At 39.2% G+C, this 15481-nt stretch overlaps 1 non-coding gene and 1 pseudogene across 1 annotated transcript; both read left to right on the top strand.

Annotated features, from left to right (window-relative positions):
- Positions 1-3003: 3003 nt before the first annotated feature.
- On the top strand, positions 3004-3457 carry LOC148779467 (uncharacterized; annotated as a pseudogene).
- A 9150-nt stretch (positions 3458-12607) lies between these two features.
- LOC18434182 (gallate 1-beta-glucosyltransferase) lies at positions 12608-14630 on the top strand. Its single transcript, XR_016046165.1, has one exon. It is a non-coding gene; the product is annotated as a gallate 1-beta-glucosyltransferase (transcript).
- Positions 14631-15481: the final 851 nt, after the last annotated feature.

Raw genomic sequence — 15481 nt, 5'->3', positions numbered from 1 at the left:
GAATGATCAGCCAACTGATGGGACCAACACTAATCGTGTTCATGGACAATGACATCCCAACTAGCTTCAATTGTCTAACCTCTGAACATCAACGGTTTCATGAAAGGATATGAGAACAGAGAGTGCTTGTTGATAATGGGGCATCCTTAAACATATGCCCTATGACAATAGTGAAGCAGATAGGCAAAAGTCCGGATGACTTCAAGCAATGTCAACTAACTATCACTGCATATAACGAGACCAAGACACAAGCTGAAGACATACTGCCTTTCACACTCAAGATTGACCCTATCGTCCAAGTGATAAAGTTTTGTCTTGGACATAAATAATTCATTCAACATGCTACTAGGAAGACCATGGCTGCATGAAAACCTCGTGGTCCTTTTTTGAAGACATTTTTCTGCACCTTGGGTCCCTGATGTGGAATAAAGGAGAAGCTAGTTAATAAAGCCCTGATTTATAGTGGAATTTCAGATAGTCTCAGAATTACCCCAGAACAAGTGAGGATCTTCCTTAGGACTTCAAAAGGGCACCTGCCAAGTTTCGTCGCAATTCAACATGTCTAAGACAGTGCAAAAAAAGAAACAGTTTCGAAAAAATCAACCTCTAGCACCTTGCAACAGACCCCATAACTAGAACCATATTTTTGGAGTATCATATGGCTATGGAATTACCACCATTGGATCTGCCACGATCGAAAACCCCTAAGGCCCAAGTTTCGTCTTAAGCAGACATTCCAAGAAAACGTTATGGCCAAAAGACTAAAAAAGGAGAGACCTAATGCTATTCCCGTGCGCCCTCACTGCACCAATCTCCTTTAAAGGAGATTGGTTTTCATAGTCAAGAACAACAACTTTCGGGACTCATATCTCCCTCATTACGAGTCGGGTTGCACTCAAATTTTGCGAGCGTGTTCGCCTCGTCAAGACTAGCATTTTGATATGTGGCACGTCTCGTGACGATGCTCTGAGAAAAGAGAAAAGCTAGAAAGAAAATAACAATTCGAGAATGAGAGTTGCAGAAAAGCAGCAGTAGCGCGTCCCACTCGAGTGGCTATATCACGGCGCTCGCGTACATGATCAACGCGAAACCAGTTGCATCACGTGCGTAAGGTTCAGGGCTATGACTGTCCTAAGCCCATGCCTGACGAACGGTTATATTTGGCGTACAATGACGTTAAAGTTGCTACAGAATTCTGGCAGCCGGAATTTAAATTCTGGTCAAAAACCCAAAATTACAAATTCAGCTTCGTTTGTTGCAACGCAATCGTGATGGCATGCTCAGTGAAATTCAGTAAAGAAATCAAGGAAATACATCAAGAAACGAGCACACTATCGATAAGAAGTTTTCAAGTTTATTACAAATTTCAAGTCACATGATCGTGGCTTAATGATGTGATTCGTGGCGCGAAGTTAGCATCAAATTGATCGTCATGTCGAGCCCAATGAGAAAGTGATCATCTTTTTGTCAAACGGGCATCAGGGCAACCTCGAATCGGCCTAGGAAAATCGTACACGTTCCATGGGTGTAGTAGGGATTATTTTGGAGTTTTGTGTATTGTTGGGTAGGGGCAAAATCGTATTTTTGTACCTATTTTTAGATTTTATTTTAATTCAAATAAATCGTAATTATCATCAATTATATCAGATTTTGGGCATCCACCCATGTTTTAGGCCCAAGTCTATAAATACCACGTTATACTTCATTGTAAAAAGAGGCTTTGACCTTTGATCAGATTAATAAAATTTAGAGTCAGAAAGTGGAATGAGATGAAAAAAATAAAAGAGATGAATTGAAATAAAATGAGATTAGAAGATGGAGTTAGGATTAAAATGGAACAAAGTGAAGTAAAATAAATAAAATAAAACGAGGTTATAGAAATAAAATAAGAGAGGTGAATAAAATAAAATGAAATAAATAAAGGGAATAAAATAAAATAAAGAAGATAAAGATAAATTAAAATAAAATAAATGAAGTAAATGGGATAAGGTAAAGGAATATAAGATGAAGTAAAAGAAAATAGCATAAAATAAACTAAAGTGAAAATGAGCCAAGCAAATAATAATAATAATAATAACAAGTTAATCGGTAAGGGAAGGGCAAGGCTTGGGTTATTAGATTATTTGGGTAAAAAAGAGAGAGAGAGAGAGAATTGGTTATTAGGTATGAATGGAAGAGGGCAAGGAAAACTAGCAATAAAAAAGAGGAGGTACTATTAGTTTAGTGAGAGGATTTGACGTTGGGTTTTGAGAGGATGTGAGGTATATAAAAAAAAACGTGTCCCCTTAAGAGAGTGAGAGAAGATTGTATATGGGGTACTTATCGAGGGGAATGGGGATGAGAAAACGCAACTAACGAAAACTTCCGGACGAAAAGAAAAAAGACGAAAAGGTGGGAATGGATTTCGTTTGTGGCTTTTTTTCCCCTTATGGGTTTTTTAGAGAGAGAAAGTGGAAAATGACAAATGCCGGAAAGCATGAGACAATGGAAGCGAAGGTGGAGGGGAAGAATTGCTGAATATTAATTTGTCTTGTAGTAACTATGCTCATTTTTTTTCTCTAGAAGATTCATAAGTGGCGGTTTAACTAAATCGATATGGTGCTTGGTAAAAAGAGGTGTACAATGTGATGAGGCGCTTGGTGAAAAGAGGTGTACAATATGAAGAGGTGCTTGGTAAAAATGGGTATATAATGTGATGGCCATGTGGCCCTTCATAGACCATATGTATAGGCGGTTAATTGAGTCTATAAATAGTAAGACATTATTATGATGTAATGTGTGTGTTGAGATAGAAAGGGTGAGTTAGGCGTAAGTGAAAGATTGTGGTTGCTCTATTGTACTACAGCTTGTGTTCTATTCTACAGCAATAGTGAAAGTGTCGATTGATTCAATCCAAGCTTCTTATATATTTTTTGAGTCGAAACTCTTTTATTTTATATTTTGAATTCTTTTTTGTTGCAACAAATTTCTATCAAACTGGTATCAGAGAAAAGTTCGAAAAGAATGTTATCCTCAAGTAAGATGTTCCAACCACAAGTTCCTCGTCTTACAAAAGAAAATTATGAAAATTGGTGCATTCGGATGAAAGCACTACTTGGATCACATGATGCGTGGAAAATTGTTGTAAAAGGATACAATGAACCCAGAAGAGGAAGCAAAAATGATAAACAATCGGAAAGTTGTCCTAAAAGAATCAAGGAGACTAGACAAGAGAGCTATGTTTTTAATCTATCAAGGCATTGACGAAAGCACCTTTGAAAAGGTTGCTTCCCGCCATCTCTGCAAAACAAGCATGGGAGATCTTACAAAATATTTTCAAAGGAGAAGAAAAAGTAAAGAAAGTTCATTTGCAGACATTAAGAGCCGAGTTCAAGATGCTTCCCATGAAAGAGACATAATTAATTTCAGATTACTTCTCAAGAGTGTTGGCAATAGCAAACCAATTCAAGAGAAATAGTGAGGTGCTAGATGAGGTGCGTATCATGGAGAAAATATTAAGATCTCTTACCCATAAATTTGAGCACATAGTTGTAACAATAGAAGAAAGTAAAGACTTGTCGACTATGACTACTGATCAACTCGTGGGTTCCTTGCAAGCCCATGAACAAAGAATGATGAAGAAAACAAAAGTGATCAAAACTAATCTCTCCCTAAAAGATGAAAGAGAAGGATTTAGAGGTAGAGGTCAAAGAGGACGTGGGACATTTAATAGAACTGGGCGATGCTATAACAATTCCAATTTCAATGCCGGAAAAGGAAACAACCAGATGTTGCAATTGCTCACTCTGTGGCCACAAGGTCAATCCCTTGCAAACACATGCTCGTGGTACTCAGCCTCCTAAGGTAGAAGACATTGCATGAGCCTGGGTTGATCCTCAGGTTGCGTGGAACCCTTCTTCAAAGGGGGCACATGCGCCGCCACCACAGACTGCATCGAGCTCCCGACCAAGAGGTCATTGGCAGCTGTCTCCTCCCCCATGTATCCCTTCTCCACCGGTTGAACAGCTCAGGACTTGGTACTCGAAGGCCTTTCCAAAGAGTACCCTCCTACAGTACCCTCTTCCAACTGGCCTGGCCTTTGGAGCTCATAAGAGAGTACAAGGCAAGACTCTTCTGGGAGATGAGGTCTTCCATCCCTCGTCTCTCCCCAAGCCAAGACGGAAGCCGGAACTAGCCTCTATCTCTGACCCACATCCCTTGCCACACCTGATGGAGACGGCCTTGTCGTGCTCGATGACAGAAGACCATTCCCAGTCTCGGGGCAAGCAAGCTTGCTGACCTCCTAGCAGAAAATCCCTTCCACCCCTTATAGCCTAGAGCAAAGCCTAAGGTAGAAGGACCAGGACCCTGCATGGTCATCAGCGTCACAGGAGACAACTCAATCGTGCAAACCCCATGGTCCCAAGACCGTCGCGAACTGATATTGACCCGATCAACGTACAAGGATCAAGCTCAGTTGGGGCATGTTGAACCCTAGCTGACTGACCTACCTCAGCTAGGCTGGAAGGCACGCGAGACTCTGACTATGCAAAAGACAGATCTCCCTGAAGAGAGGGTATCCTAATGACTACCGGGAGGATCGAATGAACTGGTTTGAGGACTTGATGCGTAGAATGATGGACAAGATCGAGCTCATGGAAGGTACTCAGTCCTTTGGGAACTCATCCCACTAGGGTACCAATTCTCCTCATCCAGTTGAGCCGGTCCTGAGGCAGTCACCTCCTTCACACGACCATTCTTCCCACCGTCTGATCTCTCAAGCTGACATTGACGCTATGGTTACTCACAATTTGCAAGGAAGGCAGATTTCGGGCATGCAAGGCCCAACCCTCTATCAGAAGCCCTATCCTTCCTATATTGATCAGCTCCAGTTCACCCCGAATTTCCAAAAGGGGAAACTCCCAATTTTCAATGGCACAAGCTCCCCTCATCAGCACATCACCCATTTCTATTCAGCATGTCAAGAAACGACATCTGATGGGAGGCTTCTTCTTCGCCAGTTTGTCGAGACTCTCGACGGACCGACATTCAAGTGGTATGCTCTCCTCCTCCCAAACTCGGTCCAGACCTGAGAAGAACTGGAGCACTCGTTCTACAAACGCTTCTATGAGGTTGAAAGGGAAGTTTAGGCTATTGAGCTTCTCACAATGACCCAGGACCCGGATGAAGCCGTCGATCAGTTCATTGCAAGGTGGAGGAATCTGGCTGCACACCAAGCTAATCCCATGCCTGAAATTGATGCAGTCCATACCTGTGTATGCAACATGAGCCCAGAGATTTCCCTGCATGTTGAGGCTTCGAAATCAACTTCCATATCGGACCTGATCTCTAAATCAGTCCATAGAGAGAGCCTCTTCAAGCATCATGGTGGGCCCCAGGTGCAGTCATCAAATGGGGGAAACAACCATAGTGTGGGCAATGCTAGATTCAATGCTCAGGGCAATCAGTAGAAAGGGGGGTCAGTGCCACCGTCATTGTATTAGACCCCAAGAAGGACTCCCCTCAAACTCTGGACTTCTCCAAAGGGGTGAAACCAACAAATACTCACGGTACACCTCAAGTAGGGCAACAACAACTCCAGGCTTACAGTAGGGTGCCTCCACCTCCGAACCTTTATGGAAAGGATCACTGGGCAGAGAAGAGGACCAAAGTTTATAGCTTCAGTAAGGAGTGGGTCCCAGCCCTACTCCGATTGCTACTAGAGCAACAAATGATTGTATTACCTGAGTCGAAGAAGCTGGCTTTGTCACCAACCTGAATTACTATGCTTACCATAGGATATTGGGACACCCTGTCTAGGATTGCTTCACCCTCAAGGATCATATTGAGGCTTTGATCCAGAAGGGGCAGATACAACTTGAGAGTCTCAAAAAGGCATTCGGGATGGCTGAAGCAGCTCATGTGGTAACAGTACAAGAACAAGACAAACAAGAATACCATCTGGAGAACATGCCATCAGATCTTCTCTTGCCGTTGTACTGCATGATGCTCCAAGTTGGGGTCATCGCACCAAAGCCATCCGTAAAGCCCAGATACCTCCCTCGAGGGGCCAAAAAACTGTGGTGCCCATATCACCAGTTATGAGGTCACGGTCTAGATGAGTGCTTCGCCTTTCAAGACATAATGAAGGAGAAAGTACAAGAGCGGCACTTCACCGCCCCTATCCTAGACAATCATGACAAACTGCCTTCACCATAGGTCATTCAAACACAGACCTCCTCTGAGAATGCGCAGCTTGAGCCTTCTGATTCAGAGGAGCCTTTAACTTCCCAACCATGGCAAGTCTATCGAGGACGGAACCAAAACAAGTCCATGAGAAGGGAAGCGGTTCGCCAAGCAAAGCTACCTCCCAAGTTCTGTGAGCCCGATAAGCCTATCTCTATGCATGAAAAAGGTAAAAGAAAACAAGAATAAAATCCCTCAGCCCCAGACTGGCAGAGTTTCTTGAGCCCCTTCCTCCAATACCAATTATGCGGGATTTCTTCCCCAATTCGAGAGCTTTCACTGACCAAGACTTGCAGTCTAGTCAAGCACAGATTCCTGAGCTTCCCTCTCCACAGGTTCCCAAAATGTCCAATAAGGGTGATGACATTAAAGGCACCCCCTAATGGTTCAAGCAGGGTGAAGACTTAAAAGATCCCCTGCACATGCCTAATAAGCCCCCTACTAGACCCGGCAGGATGGGACCTCAGAGGTACCGTGTTTGTCCAAGCAAACCTAGCGTAGCAGCAAACAACGCCGCCAAAATGTCCAACAGGGTGTAGAATTTAAAATCATCCCTCACAGGCAAGAAACTGTCATACTAGGCATCCTGCAAAACTTGGTGTGGTTGCCAACAACACCGCCAAAACGTCCAACAAGATGTAGACTTTAAAATCATCCCTCATAGGCAAGAAACTATCATACCAGGCATCCTGCAAAACCTGGTGTGACCATCAACAACGCCGCCAAAACGTCCAACATGGTGTAGACTTTAAAATCATCCCCCAAAATCTCTTCTCCCCCTAAAAAAGCCTCTATGTCTGATCACCTTGGTCACCCTTCCGGGAAGCAGTTTGGCACAACTATCCCTTCAGCGGACGTGTTGATCCAGTGACCAAGAAGTTTCTTTTTTTAAGGCTGAAGGACCAGTTTTGATTCTGAATGTTACCCTTCTCTCTTCTCTCGAAGGATAACATTCGGCGCAACAAGTTTTTTAAGGGTATTTTTTAACACTTGTATCCCCGATGCGAATAAAGAGAAATGAAATTGTGACCTAAGTCCACAGATACCAAAGTGCCTGTGGACTACGGAAGCCATAGGATAATAAGCCCTGATCCAAAGAGAAATTTTCAATAGTCGCAGAATGGCCCAAGAAGGTTCAAGAATATTGATAAAGGTCTCCTAAAAACACTTGCCAAGTTTCGTCGCAATCCGACAAGTTTAAGGCAGTGCAGACGGAGAAACAATTTTGGGAAAATCAGCCTCTATCGACCTAAAATGGACCTTATAACTATAGCCCTATTATCGGAGAGTAAAATGACGATGGGACCACTGTCATTGGATCCATAACACTGGAAAATCCCTAGGGACGAAGTTTCTGCTTGATCAGGCGTTCCTAGAGCAAGTTATGGCCAAATTATCCGAAATGGGTAGGTTACACGCTATTACCGTGCACCCTCAATGAACCAGTTTCCACTAATGGAAACTGTATTCATGGGTTTCGGGCTCAACTTTAAAAGACCTTTTCTCTCTTCAGTATTCTGGATTGGTGGACAGTTTGATCCTCCAATTATGGATCATGCAACTTTTTGTTTGTTTTTTTTTTTTCTTTTGTTGTACTTTTTCATCTTTTTGTAGATTTTTAAGACCAATAAATTATTGATCTAGGGCTAATATGAAGCCCAGGTCAATGGAGGAAATGCATTCACATATCTTTCTCAAGATTATTAAAACGTTTTTTGTTAAAAATAAAGAAAGAATATTTCCCCATTTTTTCCCTTTGAGCAATCCTCCAAACCTCAAATTTATCCTCCATTTTTCAGCCAATTTCTTTTAAATCTGATTCCAATGATCATCGAAGAGCCGTTTACAATATCAAAATGTTGATTTCTCTAAAAAACTACCACATTTACGTGGATCTAGCCTAAACATTTTCAAGTTGCATTGCATCTTTCATCCTAAATCTGCCAAAGAACGAGAATCATGCGATATTTGTTCGAATCCAAGTGGGTGTTAGGATATAAAAGGGTTTAGATTTGTTCTACATCAACTAAACATATTTATCAATCTACATACTTTTTTATTTTAATAGTTTTTTCCTCAAATTTGTTGCAAAACCTAGGGTTTTAGGAAATGCTCCAAGTGATTGATCTCTACTTCAAATTTGAATCAAATTTCTTCAAATTTGGGTAAAATGAATCATATTCAACATCTGTACAATATGTAGGTCCAACGTAATGGATCTACTCATTATCATAAAGATCTTGACTAATACATTGCTGGATTTAGGGTTTCCAAAAAATCCTAATTTTTGAAAAAAAAAAAAACATTTATTAAATGTTGAACCATCCAATAAAAGATTGACTTCATGTTAAAATGTGTATGTATATATGCAAAAAATGTTACATAATTCCGCCTTGGCTGGCCCCAAGCGGGTCATGCCTGACCCAAGCCCAGGTAAAGGCCGAAGGTTGTGTAAAGTAGGGTAGCTAGAATAAAATGTTGCCAAATCTTGTCATGAAACTTGAACCTATAAGCAGAATGACAGAACATAATTCATGTTGTTGACCCCAAATAGTTAGGATAAGGTTTTGATGATGAAGATGATGATTTACTAAATGCTGAAATTTCTTAGGAGTTTTGTTTGATATCTTGTGAAGAATTTGATAATTAATGCTAATAATTTGAGTTTTCTTTTTTATACATATCAATGTTTTTTCTTGTTTTCTAATTTTAAGGGGAAAAATGTTCACTTTTTTTAAAGTATTTTTTATGTCATATGTGAAATTAAGTTGGATATTTTTATTTATTGGTTTTATATTATTTTAAACAAGATTTCATCAAAAATTTTGTAATTGGTATATTATTAGTTGTTGCCACAGAATATATAATTCCTTATAAATTTATTCTTTTGTAAATTATATTTGTATAGCATATTAATTAATTATTTTTTATATGAGATTATTGTGAAATTGTTGGTGATAGTTTTTGCCAAACCCTCATATTTCTATAATTTTTTTAATCTCATAACGTGAAATTATGTGCAATTATGTTAAATATTTTTTTATGAGATTGTTGTGAAATTGGCTCATTGTAGAGTTCTTGAATTTTTTTCTTTCTTGCTATTAAATTCTCCATTTTTCAGATTATAGGTTTATGAAGTTGATATTATTGGTTAGATTATAGGTTTTTTAAGTTGATATTATTGGTTTTCTTTATTGAATTTGATAGTGTTTTGGCTAGAAAAGCAGTAGTTCTCAAACCTTGGGCGATTCGATTAATTAACAAGTTTGACATGTACATAGACTGACTCAATAAATTGTCCCAACAATTCAGTGAGCAAAGGCAACATGATCAAGAGGAAGAACAACGTTGTCTTTCGTTCTGGTATTAAGTTGTATTAATTGTATTCTCTATTTAGGACTATGCATTTATATCCATGATTATTGTATGCATGTTTTTCTGTGACATAAATGTAATGGTCAATTAATATTCAGACATGAAACGACATCTCAATATTAACATATTTTTACAAAATAATGAAAATTCATAGTGTAGCACCCATTTTATTTGGAAACATAAAAATTAATATCTGTAACAATTTTAATAAAATTTTAAAAGTTCTTTAGGGCCTAATTGAGCTGATCCAGCAGATCCACCCATCCATGTTACTGATCTACCATTTTAGACCGGTTTTCCTTATGACCGATCCGTTAGACGATCCAGATTTTTAAATATTGCTAAAAGACAATCTAAGAGCGGCGGTCGTCTCCAATGCAGAAACTTCTCGTGCAAGCCTAGCATTCACTTGATAAGATAACTTTGGATTAGGTAAGACAACGATATAAGAAGGTTGTGGTTTGCATAAGGCTGAGGCCCTAAGCAATCAAAGTAAGGCACAATTTCATATAGTGTTGAAAGATGTCGTTTCACTACAAAAAATCCTTATAATGGCTTGAAATTTTATTTTCTTTTCTGATTATAAAGTTAAAGCTCCAAAAATAGGTTTGATCAAGCATATCTATAAATACTTGAACTAATTGAAAATTGACAATCTAGATAATGTACTATAAATGCACTATTTTTAAAGCTTGAAATCGATTATCTTTTCTTTTTTGTTTATATCCATGCATTTCAATATTGAGATGACCGTATTTAAGGGTTTTTTGTATTAAAACAACTAGTAGTGAATTTTGGAGATGCGCCTTAACTCGATTATTTAGTGCCTCTACCTTATATAAACTTTTTCGGTATTAGAAAGGTGGTTCTCTTTTGCATATACAAGAACGGTGGTGGTCTCCCATGCCGAGCAATCCTAGCATTCACGTGGTAAGATAACTTTGGATTACACAACTTCCACACATACACACAAAAAAGAAAAAAAAAGAAGCTAACTTTTGATTAAGCTTGCAGTAGTAGTATATGGATGTATCATTTGTTGTCAAAATGCAATTGGAGCTTCAAGCAAGATGTTCATGTGACTAATCCAACTCGAACTCCAACCATTTCCACCAGACAGGTCACATCGGAAAAGACAATCCTAAGCCGCACTTAGAATTACCTACCCACACATAATTTTAAGCAAGATGTTCAAGTGACTACAACCATTTCCACCAGACAGGTCACATCGGAAAAGACAATCCTAAGCCGCACTTAGAATTACTTACCCACATAATTTTATAAGCACATATATTAGACTCCTGCTGGAGCATATATTGTGTTTCTCCGTCCTCACTCAAAACCCAGAGGAGAATTTTTTAGGTCTAAATATTTAGAAAACACAAAATAATTACTAGATAATTATTGTTTAAAAATAAATGAATTTTAAGTTTTGTGCACATAGATCTAGCCTTTAAGAAATTAGACAGTCTCTATTCAATCTTGAAGCTTTTTTTTTTAGTATATAGACAGTTTATTTTTTAATTCTTTTACTGATATTATTCTTTATCCTATAGGTTGTATATATTACATCCCAAAATTTGTTATTCAAGAAGTATCTATAACATTTATTTTGTGGAGGAGGGAAAATAGATAGTAGGAAAAATCACAAAAAACCTTCAAAACTGCACTCTCCATGCAACTTACCCCAATCTAATTTTTTCTCTCACTTTTTTACCCAAAATACACTTTCTATGCAAATACCTCCAACCAAATAAAAAACAAAAAAATACCTAAACTACTCTCCTTCATTTTTACCTTATCCACGCCTCTCTCTCCTCTATCCCACTAAATTAGGGCTCCGGCATTTTGTAAGTTCAGTCCGACAGTAGAGTTTGGCACCGTGTAAGTGCGGTCCGACAGTAAGGCTCCGATACTATGTAAAATGTGGTCTGGCATTAACAAAATGGTTGTTCGGTAGTTGCAAAGAGCAGTCCGACAGTAGAAGTTACTGGATTCCAGGGATCCAACAGTACTCAATTTTGGTCCGGTAGTTGTCTTAGGGCGGTCCGACACTTGGGCGCTTCAGCAATGTGATGGTGCGCTCCGACAATGTCCTACTAGGGTCCAAAAGTCAACGTCAAATATGGCCAAAATGATTTTTTGTGTACGGAAAGGGAATTTCTATCTAAAAAAATGATTTCTTTCCCTTAGGGGGTATTTGCATATAAAATTTGTTTTCGGGAAAAAATAAAAAAAATATTGAATTGGAGGTAAGTTGTATAGAAAGTGTAGTCTTGAAAGCTTTTTGTAATTTTGCCTAGATAGTATCCTCCCGTTGGAAGAGGAAATCTTTTCGCTAATTTTTTCCACGAACAAATGGCCTCACATTTTCTCTTTCTTATCCATTTCTTTTGAGGTGCAAGATTCTCCCCAGTACACTAGGTAACATGGTGCAACCGTCTTCTTACTTAATTTGTAGGAAATAAAAGGCTTCCTCTATAGTGTGACACGTTTGGTATATTTTAATGTGTTTTGTTCATGGAAGAAAATTTAGGTGCAAATATCAATTAAATAATCAAATAATTTCACACAATTATTGAAAATTTCAAATTACCTTACTTAAAATTAGGATTGAGGAGCATTGTTTTTTAAGGTTTATTTGAGTCTATTATCTCTTAAAAAATAATAGAACAATAACTAAATTGCCCTTGTTGAGGATTGATAAGTCATGAACAAGAAGACTAATTCAGCCCTTCAAAGTGATTCTTGGCAAATGACTAAAACACCTTTGGTTGTTTAAGTTTAGTAATGTCAAACTGCAACATGGCAAAAATAATCTTGGTTTTCTAGGGATAGCAACACAAATCTCACTTTTGTTCATTGTAAATCCTTGTTCTATGTTGTTAACCCCAAAAAACTAAGGTATTTTTCATCGATTCGCTAGGCCACTAAACTAAGACTAAATTACTAAAATACCTATATATATATATATATATATATATATATATATATATATATATATTATTTTTATTTTTATTTTTTATTTTTTATTTTTTTAAGCTTTTCAATTTGAAATGGGGCGTGCTTCTTGTTTTTCAAAATATTTCTGTGAGGGGTACCAGACTGGGGAATAATTTGACACTTTTATTGAGCTTCTAAGTTTTTGAACAATATAATTGATATTTTCCTAAAATTTAACCATAAGAAAATGTTAATGGCAGAAAATTCGAAATTTACAATATGCTATTTTCTATTCCCACCCTAAACTTAGCCACTAGTTCAATCACCATTACACTAGCCAATGAGTTGATCGAAGGTCTAGTGCGTCACCGCTGACGTAGCTTGCCCATCCACTTACATATTTCTCCCTGATGCCATCGACTTCTATCGAAAATGGGAGAGATAAGAGAGCCCACACATGTTATGCTGGTTTTCTTCTCTGCCCAAGGTCACCTAAACCCTATGCTTCAGTTTGCAGGGCACCTTTCCTCAAGGGGTATCACCACCACCCTTGCAACCACCTCCATCGGCCAAGAAGGCATCCTCAAGGGAGGCACTCGAGCAGTGCTTGAGGCTGAGGGCACAATCAAGTTTGAGTTCTACTCCGATGGTTGGGACTCACGAGTCCCGATCGTGCACCTTGACGACTATATGGATAAGCTTGAGATAGTGGGCAGTGAGAGCCTTGCCAGTCTGGTTGAGGAACTAGCAGCAAATGGCCGCCGAGTCTCCTACATGATTTCCAGCCCCTTTACACCATGGGTGGTTGACGTGGCCAAGAAGCTTGAGATCCCGTGTTCGGTGTTGTGGATCCAATCTTCGTTAGTTTACAGTTACTATTACCGGGTATATGGTGGATTGGGAGCAAATGGCGAGGTCCCAGTCAATTTGCCAGGACTGCCTGAGCTGAAGCTCGAGGACTTGCCATCCTTGTCTTTGCCATCAAACCCATACAAGAGCTTCCCGAGGATTCTAACTCAGCTTTATGCGAGGCTTGGGGATGTTAGAATGGTGTTGGGGAACTCTTTTGATGAGCTAGAACCAGAAGAGATCCGATTTGTCGAGGGTCTGCACCCAATAAGACTTGTGGGTCCGCTTGTTCCACAGGCTCTTCTCGAAAGGTCGCAGCCAGCCGCCATCTCCGATCTCCGTAGGGATATGTGGGATGCATCTCCACAATGCTTAACTTGGTTGGACTCGAAGAAGGCAACATCAGTGGTTTATGTTTCAATGGGGAGCCTACTGGTGATGCCTCCGAAGCAGATGGAAGAGATGGCATGGGGGCTTAAGGCCAGCGCCCTGCCATTCCTATGGGTGGCGAAGCCATCAGAAAATTCATCAAACACAACAGGAATGCCAGAAGGCTTCTTAGAGGAGGTACAAGGACAGGGGATCGTGGTGCCGTGGTGCCCTCAGGCGGAAGTGCTGAGCCATCCTTCCATAGCATGTTTTGTGACCCATTGCGGGTGGAACTCAACCTTGGAGACCATCACGGCGGGCGTGCCAGTGATCGCCATACCGGAATGGACAGACCAACCGACCAATGCTATGCTCTTGGTGGAGGTGCTCGGGGTCGGCCTTCGTCTCAGGGCAGGCCCCGACGGAGTTGTGAGCAGAGAGGAAGTGGCCAAGTGCATCACAGCCACGACGCAAGGCGCCATGGCAGAAGAAATGAAAACCAAAGCGTGGACACGAAAGGAAGCCGCACGGGCGGCGCTTGCCCACGGAGGCTCGTCGGATCGGAATATAGTTGCATTTGTGGACGATGTGATGAAGAGTGGACACAGCCAGGGTCCCGGTTGAGAGGCTTCGGATTACAGTCTCTTAATCCAGAACTAAGCCCTCACTCAGAAGTGAAGAGATAAGTGCGTTTTTTTTATTATGGAGAAATCAATACTGTAAAGGACAGATAGATTGCTTCTACTGGGTTTTGGAGCGTTGGATTTTTCCTAAAAAAAACTTGCGTAACACAGGGCTTTGTGGCTGATTACTTTGTTTGTTTTGTGGACCCTATTAATGAGAAAAATGTACCTCGTGCCCGTTTATTATCTTTGCTCAATAGAACAAAAGTATTTTTATTTTTATTATTTTTTTATTTTTAAAAGAAGAGAATTTACATGGTACTACATGGAACAAGGTTTTATCTCTTTTTTTAACGGTAACCACGTAGGGCATTGCATGGAGAGTGAGGGATGAAGAGAGACGCACTTTCATTTGTTAAGCATTAGTTTTTAAGTGATCAATTGGCAGTAACATTGAGTGAACATGGCATTAAAAACAGCAGTAAAATATACTTAGGGGTTTTATAGCTAGGAGCAGTGGTTTAAAAAACAGATTGGTGTCTCAGATCGGGCACTCCAAAAACCCATTCGGATCGGTAAATTGGTGATCTAGATTAAAAATCGGTCAAATCGGTTAGATTAAACCTTTTAAAAAATCCAAAACAATTATTAAAATGCATTATAAATATTGTTTTTAATGAATCTGATAAGAAATGGGGGTACTACATTATTAAGTTTCATTTTTTTCATTAATATGTGAATATTGAGATGGTATTTTCCTCTATAAACTTATGTTAACAATTAAATTTATATCACACAAGAGAAAAATCATAGAATTATCATGTATGAAGTATATAATCATACATAGACTACAATAAAAAATAGATTAAATCTATTAAAAAATAGCCACCAAAATTTCGAATTGAAAAGAAAACCCTAATCTACTAAAAAAAAAAACCAAATTATTACAACCTAACTAATATTAATCCAAAATTATTACAACCTAACTAACTATAATCTTATATACTAAAATTGGAATTGTTGGTTTACATTTTGCTATACAAATAATAACAAATCTAAATAATAACAAATCCAAAATATATTATAATATCATCTAA

This window comes from Amborella trichopoda, chromosome 12 (assembly GCF_054954075.1).
Source record: "Amborella trichopoda isolate Santa Cruz 75 chromosome 12, AtrichopodaSantaCruz75HAP2 v2.0, whole genome shotgun sequence".
NCBI lineage: Eukaryota > Viridiplantae > Streptophyta > Magnoliopsida > Amborellales > Amborellaceae > Amborella > Amborella trichopoda.
Note: the sequence above shows the minus strand (reverse complement) of the source record. Positions and strands in the feature narration are given on the sequence as shown.